Source organism: Hippopotamus amphibius, chromosome 9 (genome assembly GCF_030028045.1).
Source record: "Hippopotamus amphibius kiboko isolate mHipAmp2 chromosome 9, mHipAmp2.hap2, whole genome shotgun sequence".
NCBI classification, from domain to species: Eukaryota; Metazoa; Chordata; class Mammalia; order Artiodactyla; family Hippopotamidae; genus Hippopotamus; species Hippopotamus amphibius.
In genome coordinates, this window is record NC_080194.1 from 57389534 (window position 1) to 57408490 (window position 18957).

Here is an 18957-nt window from a genome sequence, read left to right on the forward strand (position 1 = left end):
TCACCTAGAAGAACAAGCTCCTGACAAGGCGAGGGTAATGAAGGCATCACTGGATCAGAGCTTCCCATAAGCAGATTATAAGTGGGCAGGGATATTGATCCATTGAGCCCATTGGGCAGGGCCTAGGACAAATGGAACTCACAGGTTCATTACCTCCATTCAGGAGCAGACTAAAGCATTTATCCCAGGGTGCCAGGTAGAGTCTCATGCATGACATAAAGTGGAGGAAAAGAAATTGGGAAGCACTGTTCAGGATGAATAACCATATGGTCTCTGGCCTAGGGCACAAGAAGATCTTTCTTGGAAGGAAGGCACTGGGCATTTGAAGACCTACAGGACACTTCAAGGGCAGGGCTAACTGGAGAAGATTGAGCTGTCCAGGAAAAATAATCAGTAGAGAGATAGGCCTATGGGCTCTGTCTGTGGTGCTGAATCAGCTCCCAGCCAGGTTGAGCCCATCTTCTCTCTTACTTGACTTTGATCTCTGCTACTTTGATCTTTTCCTTTCTCATTGATCTTGAATCATGATCTTGACCCCATCTCATTAGGCCACTGCAACCGATTATGGGGAATTCATATGTGACTCAGCTCAGAGCATTTACCACCCCTGAGGGTATCTCTGCCTTCAACCATGCAATCTCAGCTCTCCTCTGGACTGCATCTCCTACAGAATCCATGGTTTAAAATATGGTAACTAAAGGTTCATGGGACAAAAATCCAAGAGAATTGCTGAATTGGGAGGGAAAGTACAGTTGAGCATGGCTACATATCCATCTCTGAGCATTAGTTTGAGCTTAAAGAAAGAGAAAACCAGTACCATATAGACTCTGTCAGTATTAGTCAGGATAGGCTAGGTTATGCTGAGGTAACAAAACCCCCCAAAATCTACTTGTTTGACCACAACAAAAGTTAAATTCTTGCTTTAGCAAAGCCTTCAGAAGGACCAGGTGGCTTACCAAAGCTGATGTCCTTCAAGCATTTGCTCATCCTTCCAGGATGCTCTGATCTTATGGTTCCTTCATAAAAAAAAATGTGCTTTCATATATTGGAAGTTGTAACAAGGGAAGAGGGAGAGCTGGTGAGTTGACCATCAAGAATTAAATGCTTTGGTCCAAAAATGACACAAATCCCTGGGTTTTTTTTTTTTTTTTTTTTTTTTTTTTTCATTTTATTGGCCATATCTGGCCAACATAGACAACCATGTCCAACTTCAAGGGGGCAAGGAAACACAATCCTTTCTTTACCTAGAGATGTTGGCAGTCACTTGTATTGTCTGCCACACTGCCTGCCATGGGTCTTCGTGTAATGAATTTCAAGTCAGACACACATTGTTTGAGTCCTTGCTCTGCCACTTATACAGATAAGTCACTCCATCTCCCTGGGTCTTTTTTCTTCTCTTCATGTAAAGTGGGGATGACATCCACTCTTCCTGTTGAGACTCAAATCTAATGTAATTGCAAGTGTTTTGATAACTGTAAGCATTAGCTATTAATCATTAAAATTAATAGAAGCCCTTGCAAAATTTAATAGAAGAGGGACCTGAGGTTTCTAAATAGAGAAAAAATAAAGCACAAAAATACACTTTGGGGAAACATTTCAAGCAGCTGGCATTAGAAAAGGGATTAATTTTTCATTGGGTCCTTAGTGTAGCTTTTTAAAAATTTTTTTATTAGAATATACTCGCTTTACAACCTTGTGTTAGTAGTGAAGCTATTTTAATATTTTTTTATTCACAAATTGTTGATTGACTCTTCTTGAACATACTTAGAGCTTAAGGAACAATAAATAGCATCCTTCTTCTCCACGTAATTTTGGACCAGCTGAAAAATCAAAGTCAGGCACAGGGAGAATAAAATATTTCTTTTGTTAGTAATAAAGCTGATATTCTCATGTATGTGCAACAATGAATTTCTTCATACTACATCCTAGATTTAGACAGACATATCGTCTAAAATTATTTCAATATAATCTAAGCGTGATGAAAGAAATGTATGCAAGGAGCTATGGAAGCAGGGAAAAGGCAAATCACGTCTCAGCTATGTGCCAGCTGTCGAATGAGCACAGAATAGAATGCAGACCCAACAACCATGTTTATGCGGGTTGTGTACTGCACAGCTCCAGGGGGTGTTATGGTCTATGTGACTTCTCTCCCACCCAGAGTTTGCAAGGCACAGCCTGAATGGCTGCATGTAGTGCCCCTTGTAGAAAGAATGGATAACATTTTGGGCATCTAAACTGCTTTGTGAATCTGTTGGAATACAGGCATATGACTATCCTTAGAAAGATGTACATGTTTATGGTAGAATTCTTCAAATAATTTTCGAAGTGACACAAACTGCCTGAAGCCCATCTCTGAAGAGCTCATCAGGAGTTCCTTTGGGGACTTCCCTGGTGGCGCAGTAGTTAAGAATCCGCCTGCCAACGCAGGGAACACAGGTTGGATTCCTGCTCCAGGAAGATCCCACATGCAGTAGAGCAACTAAGCCTGAGCTCCACAACTACTGAGCCTGAGCTCTAGAGCCCGTGAGCCAGAACTACTGAGCCCATGTGCCACAACTACTGAAGCCTGCGAGCCTAGAGCCCATGCTCTGCAACAAGAGAAGCCACCGCAATGAGAAGCCCACACACTGCAACAAAGAGCAGCCCCTACTAGAGAAAGCCCGCGAGCAGTGATGAAGACCCAACACAGCCAAAAAAAAAAAAAAAAATAGTTCCCTTAAAGATGATCTTGAAAGTCCTATATAGCCCGGATATTCCATAAATCTAGCGCAAACTCCTGGTTGGATTGCAGGGTTTGCCTAACAACAACCTTGGGAAAATTCATGAATGAGAAGGTTAAAAGACCACCTACAAAACACAAGGTATGCATTAGCACAGAATGCAAATGGCCCAAGCCTTAAAAGCTCATAGAAAAATCTACAGTAACCTAGGTTAGTTGTCAAACGATGGATTTGTTTCTCTCTCTTTTGACATTTAAAAATTGCAGTTATTTTTGTATTTAGAGGGGAAAAGGAGAGAGATAAACAGTTCAGGCTCTTGGCATGAATGTGAGAACAGGCTTTGTTGCTGCAGGGGAAGTGAGACCTGCCTCACTTCCTGGCTTGCCTTTGCTCCTGACTCTCCAGTGGTCACTGTGAGTCAGGCTCACCTCAGAGCCCTGCCCCGATCCAGTTTTGCTTCTAAACTCACGTGGAGGAGAAAGTTAGACGAGCAGGGCTACGTAAGCGGCTTTGAGATCTCCCCCCAGAATGTGGTGCACCCCCTCCCACCCCCTGAAAAGACATAGTCGGGTGTATATTAAGCTTTTAGAGGCTTTATCTCTACGACCAAAAGTGCCTCATTCCTCCCTCTTCCCCTTCAGTTGTTATTATGAAATGATAATGCAATATCTTGAAGCAGATGCTTTAAAGAATGGGGATGAGGCATATCCTCAACTTTTTGTGGGAAGGGACTGATTTTTTTTTTTAAACAGAAATTTATTTCTCACAGTTTTGGAGGCTGAAAGTCCATGATCAAGATGTCAGCAGATTTGATTTCTCCTCAAGGAGGGAGGCTTACACATGGTCATCTTGCCCCTGTGTTCTTCCACGGCCTGTGGGAAGAGAATATTTTTATTTCCCAGCAGATGTAGCCACACTGAAAGGGCAGACCCAGAGCGCACAGGATCGCTGATGTCTCCAAGGACACTGGAAAAAGGGAGGAGTGAGAGTGTGGACAATGGGACTGATATTCTCTTCTCTAGAGGACTTCCCTCTTCTGTGAGCCTCTGAAAATCAAGAAAGCAGGATAATATAAATATATAAATTTTTTTCTTAAAAAAGCCCAAATGATATTGCTTTGTAAATCTCTACCGCATTTTCTATATCCATTCAACTGTTGATGGATCTATGTTGTTTCTATATCCTGGCTGTTGTGAATTATGCTGCAAGGTACATGACAGGACAAATATCCCTTTGAGATCATGATTTTAAGTTTTGGGGATAGATATCCAGAAGTGGAATTGCTGGACCAAATATAAATACTCTTTTTAATATTTTGAGGGATCTCCATTATGTTCTCCAGCAGCTACACCATTTTACATCCCCACCAACAGTGTACAGGGTTCCACATCCTCATCAACACTTGTTATCTTTTGTTTTTTGATAACGACCATCCTAATGGATATAAGATGGTAACTTACTGTCATCTGATTTGTATTTTCCTGATGATTAGTGAGGGATGAGCTATCCTTATCTCAAATTTACAGAATAGGAAACTGATGTCCAGAAATGAACTTATGAAGGTCGTACGACTGGTATGTGTCAGAGATGGGATTTGAACCCAGGCAGAAAAGCTCCAGGATGTACATGCCTGGCGAGTATGCTGCACTGACTTCCATATGCTTAGCAAACCAGAGATCATGCTGTTTTGTATTCTGTTCCTTTCTCTGAATGTCGTATTGGAACGATTTGTCTTCACATTAAATATTCTCCTAAAACACACACACACACACACACACACACACACACACACACACAAAGAAGGCAGGATAAAGGTAGCAGTCATCTGTGGGCTGAGTTCATAAGGAAATTAAGATCCCCTAATCCTTATCAGTTTAGATTGGGATAAACAGATTTTTATATAGGTGCTTAATTTAGTACCCAAAGTGATGCCTTCCATCCAATGCAATGATTTGAATCAGTTGTTCTCAAGTCTCAGGATCACCTGGATGGTCATTAAAATACTTGCTTAGGATAGTTGGCCCTACCCCCAGAGTTTCAGAATCAGTAGGTCTGGGGTAGGGACCAAGGGTTTGCATTTCCAACAAGCTCTCAGGTGATGCTGTTGCTGCTGGTGGTCCAGAGATTACTTTGAGAACCACTGGGTCAACTGTTTATTCTCCCATTATTTCCTCTCAAAGTAGACAAACGATTAAAGTGGATACACAGAGAATGAGGACAATTAATGCCCACTGGGAAATGGGGGAGAAAGGCTGGGGTAGAGGAGGTGGTCGAAGGAGCAGCATGTTTCTAATATTGACTTAAAGCATGTAGTGAGGATCCCACCTCTGGGCTCCAGGAACAAGCTACTGATTGTATTCAGCACACAGCACCAGGTACATATGGAGTTTCCCCCTCTGCCATCAGTCTCTACCTGCCCTTCTCCTGACTTGATGGAGACTGGGACCTGGCCTAGGGCAACACAGTGATTCTGAGACCCAAAGAGATTGAAAATGTCTTCAGTTGTCAAACAGCTTCCAATTCTTTTCCCCTGAAGATTATCCCTGACTTCTGGCAAGACTGTTTCTGGATGTTATGTTCATTTTATGGCTGCATACATCCTGAAAGTTGAGAGATGGCTCATGGCACCCAGTCTCCCCTGGCCCTGCTTCAGAACAGCTTGAATTTTATCTTCATCATATCCTTTTGATGGGTCATATTTGGGTCACAAACAGTAATTTCTATGGGCAGTTTGGGCTTCAGAGCTCTCTAAAACTCTGGGTGAAGCACAGCACACACAGACCTTTTTTGTTAGATTTTAGTATTTCAGTCTTCCAATAGTCTTGGTTAACTGTGCACATGGGGTGTCTGGCTGCAATCCATGTCTCTTTCTAAAGCAAAGCAGTTCATCCAAATGAAACCTGCTGGAATCTACAATGAGTTTTGAGGCAAACAGTGTCTCCTTAGTATCTTCAATTCTATGCAAGGAAAAAACTGCATGAAGCTATCCACAGGAGTGAAAAACAGTTCTGTGTTTGGGTATGGACTTGGACATACTCAAATCCAAATTTGGTTTCTTTTTTTTTTTAAAGAATAAATTTTACTTATTTGTTATTTTCCCTTTCTCTTTTTTTTCTTTTCTTTTTTCTGCTGCACCATGTGGCATGCGGTGTCTTAGTTCCCCGACCAGGGATCAAACCGATGCCCCCTGCAGTGGAAGCTTGGAATCCTAACCACTGGACCACCAGGGAATTCCCCAAATTTGGTTTCTTGAGAATATCACTCTCTGCATCGACAAAGTGTGCAGTGTGCCCTGCAGGGCTCTGCCTGCAGTAAGTGCAGTGGTTTCAGCTTCGCTGGAGACATTATGAGGATGCTAAAGGTCGCTACTGTTTACTGAAACACTCTGTGCCCAGCGAGGTTTACTGGGGCTGGAAGAGTCTCCCGGGTAGCTCATTCACAGAGGACCACACATTGAAACTATTGACGTTATGTCCAAAAAGGATGTAAATGTAATCACAGAGAGTCCCTGAGGAAAAGCTATTCATCATATATGCTTGTGTCTAATTTCTGGACACAGAGTTCTCAGACTCCTTGAATTAATATGTTCTAGAATTTCTGTAATTATTTTACATTGTATGTTTTGATGTGAAAATTCATTAAATGTACACAAAGTTCTTCCCCAATGTATGTAATATTGTTTTGCTATCCATTTTCTATCCGAGAGCCTTAAGAATGAAATGGCCTGAGCCTCTCTTGACCTGGGTGAGGCCCCTGTGGGTACAAGACACTCTGCCTTCCACCTCATCGCCATCGTTTCATTCTCCCCCCCCACCCCCAACCCAGCCGCATAGGGCACCTTTCAGGATCTTAGCTCCCCGACCAGGGATGGAACCCGGGCCCTGGCAATGAAAGCACCGAGTCCTAACCACTGGACACCCAGGGAATTCCCGTGTTTCATTCATTTTTCAAAGCAACCCAAAGGCACCGGTACTATGATCCCAAATTTACAAATGAAGAAATGGAGGCTTACCTAAACTTAAGCCTAATCAATGGAGGAACTGTGACTTGAACCCAGGTCTAGCTTGAACCCGAAGTCCTGATGCCCATAATCACTGCACGGGCTGCTCCAGACAGAGTTTTCCACGTCTCAGGTCCACTCAGCCCTTCCTCATTGCTTTCTTCCGCTGATGCTCACTGCCATCCCCACCTTTCTCTTGGAGCAACTGTGTGTAGTTGCTTCTCCTGATCCACACGAGGTGACTCATAGAGAAGCAAGCCCAGACGGTCAGTGTTTCATCAAGCAGAAAGTCAGGAAGGAGGTCCACAGCCGCACTAGAATCTGGTGGTTCCCATAGCAACAGAATCAATCCATCAACAAGGATTTCTTGAGTGTCACCTGTTAAACTCAGCCTGTCATCTGCACCTGAGCCTAACTGAGGAGTAGGAAGAGGAAAGTGGGCAGGGAGCAGGAAAGCGCAGTCGAGGAGACAGGCCAGCTGTGGTGTGGGTGTTGCTGGCTCCAGAGAACCTCTGTGCTCTGAGGGGCTGGAAGTAGGCTGATTCAGAGGCTAACAGACTTCGTTCTGAGCTACCACTCACCACTCCGGACCCCACAGTGACTGGCTGGTCCATTGTGTTCAGGTAATTCAACAGGAACCCTGGCAGCTCCTGAATGTCTATAGAAGAGGTATTAGGGGAGCCATATAGTTGGTGTGGGCTAAAGTTTTGTCCTAAAACTGCATTTAAATAATAAGCATATTGACTTTGACTTAAATTACATGTACAATTAGGGTAGTTGGGCCTGATGAAGATTATGGGGAATTAAGCCACTCCCCCCACACACATACAAGTACTTACTAAATATCTTTCAATGTAATTGCCAAGATATGGAAGCATCAACAGATGAATGGATGAAGAAGGGAAGAAGGGATGGTACATATATATAATGGAATACTATTCAGCCATAAAAAAGAATGAAATTTTGCCATTTGCAGCAACATGAATGGACTTGAAGGGCATTATGCTAAGTGAAATAAATCAGACAGAGAAAGATAAATACTGTACAATATCACTTGTAACGTGGAGTCTAAAAAATAACAACAAACGAGTGAGTATAACAAAAAAGAAGCAGACACAGATTTAGAGAACAACCAGTGGTTACCAGTGGGGAGAGGGGAGGCTGGAGGGGCAATATAAGAATAGGGATTGAGAGGCACAAACTATTAGCTATAAAATAAGCTCCAAGGATATATTGTACAACATGGGGAACAGAGCCAATATTTGATAATAATAAGTGGAATATAACCTTTAAAAATTGTGAATCACTGTAACATATAATATTGTATGTCACCTATACTTCAATTAAAAAAAACTTTTTAAAGACGTTTCAAGCTCACATCACTGTGCCTTCACTGCAGATTTTGTAGGTAGAACAAAGATTGAGGAGAATTGAGCATACTCTAAGAAATGGTGAATTTAGTATATTCATAACAAATATAAATTTTCAGAATTAAAATATACCAAAATAATCACAGTGCAGCTCTGATGTCATCTCCAGTTCTTTCTGATTGGGCAACAGGTAAAAATTCTGAGCAGGAAAGGCTGGGCCTGGTTTCCTATTGTACCCACTGACCCACAGCAGTTCTTGGTGGCTCAGTCAATTCCTTCTGTCACAGATGTCACACCAGCCATGGAGGAAATCTCCCTGTTAGCTGTAAGGGACAGAGCCTTCACCAACTATATTCCCAGAGTGCCCATTTTTTCTTCCACCTGATGTCTTGCAGATGCTTGTTTACAACTGGAACCAATGTGGCAGGAGAACCAGCTTTCAAGGTTTTTTGTGCAAAGGAATCACCTGCAGACCTTGTGAAAAGCGCAGGTTCTAGGGCCACATCACTGAGATTCCATCAGTGAGTTGGAGGCAGGGCCAGGAATCTGCACTCTCCAAACACCCCAGAAGATCCTGAAGCCTGTGGGATCACCCCTGGGAACCAAGTCTGTGCTCCCACCTCTCAAATCTCATCCTCTCAGTTTTAAACGGGATAAGAGCACCTTCTCGGGGAGGCCAGGTGGCCACCCGAGGCCCCGCAGCTAGTCATTGGCACAGCGGGACTGGCACTCACGTTTGCCGGCCCTAAAGCCTCACTCCATCTGGATAGCAGGGCAGCTCTAGGGGCTGCAGTATGGCCGCTCTCCAGGTCTCCAGCCACCACAGGCCAAGGCGGGTATGCTGTGACCGTAAGGATTAGAACTGACATATGGACAGTGCTTGGCACAGAGCAGGCATTCAGGAAGCGTCCAATGAATGGATGATCAGACAGTAATTACAGTGGTGTCCTTTTGGGGGTTCCTTCTCTGAGCCAGGGCCTCTGCTAGTGCTTCTGAGGCCTGCCCTGCAGGAGCTGGGCCCCGCTCTTTATCCATGCAGTGACCACTTGTGTGACAGCCACCAGTTCTCCACTGTCCATCTCAGGACCAATCAGGGAATGCGACTCCCTCACCCTCCATTCTACCTCCCTGTTCCCTGCCTCAGCCCTCACTTCCTCATCTGTAAAATGAGGATAATCAACCCTCTCTCACCTGCTGTTGAAGGACAAAATGAGATGTCACCAGTAAAGTGTCATGACATCCCCCAAAGGATGTTTCTAACTCCTTTGGTTCCCTCCCCGCTAAGGATGACTGCCACATTAGCAGGCATTAGCCCCAAGTTCAGAGCAGGCTACACTGGGAGTAGGGCATGTGGTACCCAGGGCTGTCAGGGATGCTCAGCCTTTATATCAGGGTGGGCAACCCAAGAATGTCTGGTGGGCAGGTGCTGGTGCTGCCTTCTGGGTTCTGTGAAAGCAAGTGCCCCAGCAGAGCACCAGGGATTCGTCTTGTCTTAGACCTGGTGAAGGAAGTTAGAGATGTGAGTATGAGAAGAAGCTGGGGCCCTGGGGCTGGTGGCGGGGGGGTCCCAGGGCAAGCTCATTGTTCCTACAATTCGCGAAAGCTCCATGGTCTTCCTCATCAATAGGTCTCAGCAGTTTTTGATCTGTCTGCTAGAACAGCCTCTCCACTCCCTTCCCCTGGTCCAGTGCAAGGGTAGTCAGTACAGCATAGGGCACAGATTCTACAACGTTGGCACATTTCAGAGTCGCCAGAAAGGTGGAATAAATGCACATTCCCAGGTCCCACCTCAGAGGTTATGATTCAGTGGAGAGGCCAGGAATCTGGCTTTTCCATCCTTTTCTTCTTTTCTTCTTTTTCATACTGTATTTTTTTCCAGTTTATTGAGATATAAATGACATATAACATTGCATTAGTCTAAGGTATACAACATAATGATTTGATATATGTATACATTGTGAAGTGATTACCATAATAAGTTTAGTTAACATCAATCACTCACATAGTTATAAAATTTTTTTCTTGTGATGAGAACTTTTAAGATCTATTCTCTTAGAGACTTTCAAATACACAATATAGTGTTGTTAACTGTAGTTACCATGCTGTGCATTTACCTCCCCAGAGCTTATTTACCTTATAATTGGAAGTTTTTACCTTTTGACCACCTTTACCCATCTCCCTCACCACCTGCCCACACCCCAACCCCTGCTTCTGGCAACTACCAGTCTGTTCTCTGCTCCTATGAGTTTGGTTTTAATAGATAAAACATACAAGTGAGAGCATACAGTGTGTCTTTCTCTGTCTGACTTATTTCACTTAGCATAATGGTCCTCAAGGTCCATCTGCGGTGTCACAAATGGCAGGATTTCATTCTTTTCTGTGGCTGAATAATATTCCGTTTGTCTGCCAATGAACACTTAGGTTGTTTCCATATCTTGGCTATTGTAAATAATACTGCAATGAACAACCCAAGTGTCCATCAACAGATAAATGGATAAACATAATGTGATACATCCATCTAACGGAATATTATTCGGCCATAAAAAGGAACAGAGTTGTGACACATGCTACAATACAGATGAACCTTGAAAGCATTATGCTAATTGAAATAAGCCCAACACAAAAAGACAAATATTGTATTATTTCACTTATATGAAATATCTAGAATAGGCAAATTCATAGAAACAGAAAGTAGATTACAGTTTACCAGGAGCTAGGTGGAAAGGACATGGAAAGGGAAGTTATTGCTTAATGGGTACATATTTTATGTTTGGGGTGCTTTTATGTTTGTAAATATATAGTTTGGATTTATTTGCTAGAGCAGCTCACAGAGCTCAGGGAAAAATTTACTTATGTTTACAAGTTTATTACATGATATAATAGAGGATACAGATAAACAACCAGATGAAGAGATACATAGAGTGAGGGCTGGGAGGGTCCCCAGTGCAGGGGCTTCTGTCCCTACAGAGTTGGGGTGCATCACCCTCCCAGTTCATGGATGTGTTTGCCCACCTGGAAGCTCTCAAAACCCTGTGTTATTGGGATTTTTATGGAGGCTGCCTCACAGAGGCATGACCTATTACTAACTCCGTTTCCATCCCCTTACCCTCTCTAGAGGATGGAGGGTGGGACTGAAAATTTTAAGCTTGGTCTTTCCAATGACCAGCCCCCATCCAGGAACCATCCAGGAGCCCACCCAGAGTCATTAGAACAAAAGACATTCTTATCACCCAGGAAATTATAAGGGTTTCAGGAGCCCAGTGTCAGGAACTGGGGGCAGATATGTATACATCCAATTAATGTCCCAAGCATCAAGTGAGTCCATGCCTGTAAAGTATTAGGCAATGAATCCTCAACAAACATCAACAACTGTCACTTGTCAAATGACCTGGTCAAGCCATACGCGTTACAGTCGATGTTTATTTTATATTTTGTGTGTACTCTCCAAATTCTCCCCCTGTGAACATATATTAAGACCCTACCCAAGAAAACAGGTAGGTACCTGCAGGTAAGCCCCACCCACCAGACTCAACTCCTTTGGGCTTCATCATCAGAAGCCGAAATACACCACGCTCATTTGGAGACTGTAAACTGGATGGACTCACATTGTGAAGTGACCACTAAAAACCTGAAAATGCTCTAAAAGATTACTGTCTGAGATAAGGGAATTCCCTGGTGGTCCAGTGGTTAAGACTCCACACTTTCACTGCTGGGGGCCCAGGTTCAGTCCCTGGTCTGTGAACTAAGATTCCACAAGCTGAACAGGGGGACCAAAAAAAAAAGAAAGAAAGAAAAGATTACTGTCTGTGAGTTAAATTTTAAGGCAAACACAGCGAATTTTACTCAAACAAGGAGGCCTAACAATAGGCTTCCCCTGTGCCAAGCAGGTAGCTCTCCCACATGGCCCCTCATGGCATCCTCACAAGTCTTTGGAGGTAGATGCTCTTACCCCCATTTTTCAAATGGATATTGGGTTGCAAGGAGGTTGAAGAGCGTGCCCACGTCATGGGGCAAAACCCCAACTAGGAGCCAGGCTGCCCGTCTTCAGAGCCCACCCTCTTAACCCTCTTCAAATCCACTTGAGAAAGAAGTTCTCCGGACCCACTATCACTTGAATAAAATGGTTTGTTGGCTGAAAAATGTATGTGTTTGAAAATTATGACACTCTTCCCTTTCCTGGACTATTTAGTCCTAAAATCAGTAAGTGAGCAGAGCAAGGTGGGTGCTCATGGGGAGACGAAGCTGGGTGAGCGATGTCGCACCCACAATAGGCGAGGAGGCAGACGGACACCCAGGCGGTGACTGTGACTCCCGCCGGGCAGCGGGATGGGGCGTGGGAAGGGGAGGGGGAACCGTGAAGGCGGGACTCTCACTCCCTAAATCTCTGTCTTGCCTAATTTCTTTCCTTCTCTTTCTTTTCTTTTCTTTTTTTTTTGAAACGCTTGTGTAATCATGAATAGCTTGCATTTCTTTTTTTTTTTTTTAATTAAAAATAAAGGAAAAAAGAGAGAGGGAGTAGAAACTGAGAGTGACCCGGAAGGGGTGGGGGTTGGGGAGCACACTTCGGGGACAAGAGCGCTGACATCAGAGCTGGGAAGTGCGTGATGCGTTGGTCTGCCGGTGCCCACCCAGGCTTACGCAGGGCGGGGGCTGGGGTTCCCCCCGCTTAACTTCTCCTGCCTCCGCTCCAAATGCTCCGAGATTCACACCCACAGGGCCCATCTGGCTGCTCTTCGGGGAGCTTCCCGAGTAGCTTTGAAAATACCCACATTACTCTGGCAACCCTCTCCTGTCTTTGCTGCCACTCACGTGGGGCCCAGCTACAAAACCCCGGGATTAAGGGCAGGGCGTCGGGCTGCTCTTGGAAAACATGGAGCTTTTCTGGTCTTTGCAATCACCTTTCCAGGATGCTTTCCCAGCCCAATGTCCCACCACCGGCTGCCATGAATAAAGTCAGAGTGATCCCTTGCACTTTGCTGTTGTTAGTGGGTTTATCTTTGAGGGAAGAGAAACAACTATTTGTCCAGCTCCTCTTGTGTGTCGGGTGCATTGTCTCATTGAATCCTCTCAACAGCCCTGAAAGGTAGATATTGGTACAGAGAAAAATATTTTAAATGACTTTCCTACCATCACCCCTCGAATCAGAGCTCAGGTGCCAAACCAGATTTTCTGATCAAAACCCAAACTGAACTTTGTCAATATGCCATGGCGGTGCTTTCTATTATGCTCAAATAGTTTGGGATTTGCTAGTTTTCAAACACGGTTTACTTTGTGAGCAAAGAAAATGCTGTTAGAACTTTTTCTTTCTTCCTCCCTCCCTCCCTCTCTCTCCTTCTTCTTTCTTTCTTTCTTTTGCTTTCTTGTTTCCTTTTTCTTTCTTTCTTTCTTTCTTTCTTTCTTTCTTTCTTTCTTTCTTTCTTTCTTTCTTTCTTTCTTTCTTTCTTTCTTTCTTTCTCTTCCTTCCTTCCTTCCTTCCTTCCTTCCTTCCTTCCTTCCTTCCTTCCTTCCTTCCTTCTTTCTTAAAAGCTTTGAATGTTTTCTGTGTGCTGGCACTGTGTTTAGTGCCTTTATTTAGACAATCTCTTTCATCCTCACCAAACCCCACCGTGCATGTTATAGATGAAGGAACCAAGGCCCAGCAGAGCCAAGAACTAAGGGCACACAGCAGTCAGTAGGCAGCCTCGAGACAGAAAGAACCCAGGCGGCTTCAGCGCGCATTCCCTTAACCACTTGCTTATGTTTCTCACCCCCAAACTAAGGGAACGTCCTCACTACATTGTGAAGATTTAGTGAGCCAATATATATTATTTAATGCCTGGCATACAGGTGTTCAACAAATACCATTTCCCTTCTTCCTTCTGTCTGGGTTCCTGGGATCTAGTATAGGGCAGTCTGGGAGAGGACTTAGATCCAAAGAACAGACATTAGATGTCAGAGGTGTTGAGTCTGAGCCCCTCCTTGGGCAGATGGCTGGGAGAGGTGAAGGACAGATGGAAACAAAGCCTTAGTCTTCTTCGGACTCTCCTTCCCTTTTTTGTCACCATCCTTCCCAGGAAATTCCATGAAGCCAGAGGCTGATGATTTGTTCAACTTTGTATCCCCATCATCAGTCCCAGTAGGAATTTGAAAAGCCTTTTTTGAATGAAGGAATGACAGTCTCATCTTGCAGCTGGGCAGAGTTTGAAGTCATGAAGACTTTGTCCTCATAAGAGCTTTGTATCTAGGGAAAAACCCACCATCTTTGGCTCCCTGCCCCAACCCAATCGGTGCTCAGGGGTGACTCACCGGCTTGGTAGGAGCCCAGTTCCCTAGTTGATGTGCAGAGCAAAGATTGCCCCAGGGGCAAGCAGAGGATTGGCCACCTGGCATAGCCTGCAGGCCCAGAAGCAGGCACAATACACTGCAAAGAGCCCCGGGCTCAGAATCAGGGACCTGGGGTCTTTTATTCTCAGTCTCCTCCCCTCTCTGGGCCTTACTGTCCTTGGTTATAAAAGGGAGAAGTGGACTGGATGCGCTCTGACCATAGGGTTTATCCAGCAGAAAGACAAACCGAGGGGGAGCTGAATTCATGGGCCATGGGGATTGCTACCCCAAGCTGGTATCCATCTTCAGCAAGACCTCAGAATCAGCCGCCGGGGAAAGAAGACCTGACATTTACCGAGCCCTGTGCTAGTGACTTGCTGGTCTGTGCTACTCTTGTGCCATTCTGCGGGGTCCTCAGACAAGCTTGTGCAGAATACTTGTCAGCAATAAAAAGGAATAAACTATTGATGTGTGCAACAACTTGGATGTCCTTGTGCTGAGTGAAGAAAAAAAAAGACCAATACAGAAGGTTGTATGTTGGACTTGCTAGGTGGTGCAGTGGTTAAGAATCCGCCTGCCAGTGCAGGGGACATGGGTTCGATCCCTGCCCCAGGAAGATACCACATGCCACAGAGCAACTAAGCCTGTGTACCACAACTATTGAACCTGCGCTCTAGAGCCCGTGAGCCACAACTATTGAGCCCATGTGCCACAACTACTGAAGCCCACATGCCTAGAGCCCATGCTCCGCAACAAGAGAGGCCACCACAATAAGGAGCCCACGCACCACACAGAGAATAGCCCCCGCTCACTGCAACTTGAGAAAGCCTGTGTGCAGCAATGAAGACCAACACAGCCAATAAAAATTAATTAATTAATTAATTTATTTATTTATTAAAAAAAAAGATTGTATGTTGTGTGGACAAAGAATGCCAGCGGCCGTTTCAGTAAACAAAGGATGTCCTGGCCATAAAGCCATCAGGCTTTGCAGATGCTCCTGAGTGTGCCCTCAGGGGAACTTAGGATGGAGAAAAACAGGAAGCTGACCCTGAATAGTTAAGGTGCATATCAAAAGAATAATTTCAATGAGTCCAAACTCTTGCATCTTCCCATACATAGAAAAGCACTAAAATCATTAATCTGAGATGTCTGGGGGTTTTTTTGTGATTAGCAATAACCTTTGATGTTTTACTACATGGGTTTTTTTTTTGGGGGGGGGGGTTTCCAGCAAAAAAACACCTATATAGCCTAGCTCCTCCCTTATCTCGTTGGAATAGTCCCTCCGAGCTATCTGAGAGGCTGTCTTCCAAGCTATAGTCCTCAGTAATGTCCTCAAATACAACATAATTCTCAACATTTAGGTTGTGATTTTGGTTGTGTAATTACATTTATATAGCATTCTAGAAATGAGAAAATTATAGAGACGGAGAACAGATTAGTGGTTGCCAGAGACTGAGTCAGTGACTATAAAGGGGCAGCATGAAGAGGTGCTCTTATAGTCATGGAACTGGTCCATGTCTTGATTTTGGTGGTCACACATTCTATACATGTAATGAAATTTCATGGGACTGTGTACACGCACATGTGTGCACACATACACACATGCACACAGGAGTACATGTAAAACTGGTGAAAGCTGAATAAAGTCTGTAGATTGTACCAATGTCAATTTCCTGGCTTTGATATTATACTGTAATTATGTAAGATGTTACCATTAGGGACAGCTGGGTGAAGGGTGTAGAGTACTTCTCTGTACTATTTTTGCAATTTCCTGTGGGTCTATAATTATTTCCAAATTAAAAGTTAAAAAAAAAAAAAGCCTGTGAGATATTACTATACCATTCTACAGATGCAACACCTGAGGCTCACTGAAGTCATATAGCTCTGAGCAGGAACATAAGGATTCGATTCCACTTCTCTGATCCTAGAGTGGCAAGCTTCTCCTCCACCATAGGGCCTTGGGTATGGAAAAGGAGCTGTCAGAAGGTGGCCCATCCAGTCACAAGCTTCTCTTCACTTCCAGCTTCAGAGGTTTCTCTGTGGAGCTGTCCGGTGTCTGATCCTGCCAAGGGAGCACATGGAGTATTCATTTCTTCTATCTGGGCAGTGAGAGACTGTGACTTAGCCAGCTCATTTGTAGGAAAAAACTTTTGGAGAGACTTTTCTGTGTGTTCTTATTATACTTCCTTCCCTCCATCATTAAGGCCTTGGTTGAAGGAGAAAGAATGACCCTGAGCACCTATAGCTTAATTATGCTCAGAGGAGTGAAACACACATCTTCACCCACACTTGTCCTTTCTCTCCTTCCCTTCTCACTTAATCTGGCTCTGCTGGCACTGGCTAGACTGATGTTGGGGGAGGTCTACCATTGTTACCCAACTCAGGTTCGGCTGCTTACTGCTCAAAAGCCAACACTAAAGAGAAAAGTGGTGATAGGAAAGGAAAAGTTGCTTTATTTAGGAGGCCAGCAACCTGGGGAGAAGGTGGACTCATGTCCAAAACCCACCTGTGAAGATTCTGTTCAACCATGAAAGTTTTTAATGGGAAAATCATTTGGGGAGGAGGTCAGAGTCTTCCTTATCTTCCACTGTGTACAGACTTTCTTCTGATTGGTTGGCGGTGAGATAACAGGGCAGTGCTTCAGAAATCTTGTGCTCAGCCTGAAGTCACTGTCCACCACCTGTGTGGGGGGTCTTAATTCCTACAGAACTCAAAGGTATTTTGTTATGTATATTCCTTGAGGAGGAACCAGGACCCTGCCCCATGGCTGTACTATTGTTTTTTAACTGCTCCTCCTTTGTTCCTGCATCCCCTCTCTTCCCTGATTAGCAACTGTTTAAATCTGCCCCTCGGAACTCAGAGAAGGTCAAGGAGGATGAATGAAGGCTATTTCCTACAAAGAAGAAATGGGGGACACAGAAAGGATTTGTACCTGGGAGGGGCCCACAGGGTCCTTCTCTGTTTCACTGTGAAGACACTAAGGCAAGATGCCTGAATTTAACAGAGCCTTCAATCTGTTTGAGGAGAACAAGGACAAGTAGCAAACAACAAACACAACAACAATTAAGGCAAGAGTGCATTCAGGTTGGGGAAGCAGCCACCCCTCTTACTCCAGATTAAAGCTGCTGCAAAGGGAGGAGGTATTTAATGTGCATTTCCTGGTGAGCGGGTGGTACATACTCATAGACTTGTGTTTCAGAGAACAGAGAATGTGCACCCAATACTTCCTGATGAAAGAGACAGATAATATTTCACAAAGGTGTTGGATTTCAAGACCCCAAGGCCAAAAGGAAGACATTGGCAAAGACATGTCATTAAAGTTCATGCCATCAGGTGGGAGCGAGCTTGGGTGAAACATCCTGTTTTGATCTGCTCTGTCCAATATGCGAGTCACAGACCACATGTGACTGAAACTGTGCAACCCAGTTTGGGACTTGAATCCATGGTCTTCTAACTGAAATCACACACCTGGTCTCAGGACTTAATGAAGTTCAGGTTCTTCATGTCTCATCACAGAAAGAATTCAGTGAGAGAGGAAGTGATAGGTAAAAAGTGGATTTATTTAGAAAGAAACATACTCCACAGAGTGTGGGCCATCTCAGAAGGCAAGAGCAGCACCAGGGTATGGAGTTGTCCGTTTTTATAGGGGTGGGTAATTTCGTAGGCTAATGAGTGGGAGGAGTATTCCAGCTATTTTGGGGAAGGGGGTGGGGATTTCCAGGAATTGGGCCACCGCCCACTTTTTGACCTTTATGGTTGAATTTGAAACTGTCATGGTGCCTGTGGGTTTGTCGCTTAGCTTGCTGGTGTGTTACAGTGAGCATATACTGAAGCTCAAGGTCTAGCGGAAGTTGACTCATCCACCACCTTGGACCCATTTGTTCTAATCACTTTTGTGTCATGTCGTCAGGCTATGTCATTTTTTTAAAGGTTGTGCCCTGCCCCCTTCCCTCCTGTTTTGTGACCACTGAGCACTTTGAGTGAGGCTAGCCTGAAATGAGATGGGCTGGACTTCAAAGACTTGGTCCAAAAACATGTGCAACATCTCAGTATTTCTTATATTGAGTACATGTTGAAATAATGAGAATTTGGATATGTTGTGTTAGCTAAAATCATTATTAACACTGATTTTTTCTGTTTTATTTTTATGCAGCTACTAGAAAAATTTTAATTATTTATGTGGCTTTCTAGACCACCCTTGTTCTGTCTAATGCTTACTGTTTTTTCTGCTCCCATTTGCAGCAGCCAGAGTTTGGGGCAATTTCTTTTTCTATTTCCTTAAAAAACATGTACTCTCGCTTATCTCAAGGGGTGATAATTTATTAAGTACTTTGAAAGACAGTAAAGAGCCTCAAGAGCCTCTGTGCTTAAAATGTTTCCTTTGTAACAGACAGTTTTGATGTTCAAAATGAACAAATGCATGAATGTTAAAATCTTTATGGGTTTCTTTACCTCTGAAATTACCATCAGAACATTTCCTTTCATATCTCTGAAGTTTCCATGGAAGCTCAGGCCCTATCTGACTTCACTTCCTGAGGTAATGTGAATTACATTTCTGGGGATT